We start from the raw sequence: 1,471 nt of genomic DNA, 5'->3' as shown, positions 1-1,471 counted from the left end.
GCTTTTATTTATATTTAAAGCGTTGCCTTTTAACACGGACCTTCTGGGAGCCCTTTACTGCGGCGGAGGCGAAGCTGCGAGCTCATATCCTTGTAAATAAGCGCCGGTAATTAGCGATCTTCTCCGCCACGGACGCTGGAGATGAGAATTCTGATTTACAGCCGATAATAAGTCCCAACGATTGTGCTTCGTGTAACATCGTAACAATCCGGGAATAGCTGAGGCTGACCCACCGCGGCCATGTGAGCTCCCCCTAGGAAATAAGCACAAGAGGGGCGCCTTTCCTGGTGCAGATCACTTTTATTTCAATAAACATAAATAAAAAAACGAATCATACTCACAAACATGCGTGTCACAAAGTCATGAGTTGAGGACTGACAAGCAGTGGGATGTCCACTAGGTGATACCAGTATAGTGGTGACGTTAACGCGTTTCCGGGGCATGTTTGTGAGTAAGTTCTGATGAAGGGGGCGTGCCCCGGAAACGCGTTAACGTCACCACTATACTGGTATCACCTAGTGGACATCCCACTGCTTGTCAGTCCTCACCTCATGACTTTGTGACACGCATGTTTGGGAGTATGATTCGTTTTTTTATTTATGTTTATTGAAATAAAAGTGATCTGCACCAGGAAAGGCGCCCCTCTTGTGCTTATTTCCTAGATTTCCAGCTTTCCCGGCTTCTTTGGGGCAGCATCCTGCAGTATGCCTATAAGCAAGTCCTATTAAGAACTGACAGTCCGTGGCGCTTCACTGTTTTTAATGTGAGCTCCCCCTGCCTGACGGGGCCCGTCCACCTCGGATCTTCTTCTAGTATCGAAAAGCTCAGAGTGTCCCCCATTGACGGGGAGAAGCTCTGTGCCGGACATCCAGTTTTGAAGTCTAATCTGCTTTTATTTCCCTTCCCTGGTCCCTCCCCCCTCATCAACAAGATAATAAAACGCTTAAATAAAATCCATTATCATTACATTCCTTATCTTAGTCCTGTTGATGTCCTCACTGGGTCTCTGTGCAATGCAGGCAGATCATGGCTGGTGGGAGGGGCCGGCAGTGGTGCCATACATAGCTTCCTGAAAACATCACAGCACCCTTCCTCAGTATTCCTCTTGAGCCCTCGGCCCTGATGCAAGCAGTGGGCTGGTTCTTGGGAGGAAGACTGACGGGAAGGACGAAGTTTCAGCTTTAGCACTAAATATTCTGATCCCTGTATATTCCCCCAGCCAGGACCGGATTTATCTCTCTGCTGCCCCAAGGCCTCTGAGCTGTATACAAGTGATCTCGGCGGCTTCCCCGCTGTACATTTAGCTCTGCTTGCCCATAGCAGGGCTAAATGTAGAAAACAACTCCCCGCCCGGCGCCCGGAACTGCATGTCCCAGGCATCGGGAGATAGGAATTCCCCACCCCTGCTGCCCCTCTACCCCTTGCTGCCCCTCTACTCCCTGCTGCCCCTCTACCCCCTGCTGCCCCTCTA

The 1,471-nt window shown here is 50.2% G+C and overlaps 1 protein-coding gene across 1 annotated transcript in view; it reads left to right on the top strand.

Annotated features, from left to right (window-relative positions):
* ROBO3 (roundabout guidance receptor 3) overlaps window positions 1–1,471 on the top strand; it is a 136,753-nt gene that overhangs the window by 79,565 nt on the left and 55,717 nt on the right. The gene's annotated exons all lie outside the window — the stretch shown is intronic.

This window comes from Nanorana parkeri, unplaced genomic scaffold (genome assembly GCF_000935625.1).
Source record: "Nanorana parkeri isolate BGI_ZX_2015 unplaced genomic scaffold, ASM93562v1 scaffold802, whole genome shotgun sequence".
In the NCBI taxonomy this organism is placed as follows: domain Eukaryota; kingdom Metazoa; phylum Chordata; class Amphibia; order Anura; family Dicroglossidae; genus Nanorana; species Nanorana parkeri.
Note: the sequence above shows the minus strand (reverse complement) of the source record. Positions and strands in the feature narration are given on the sequence as shown.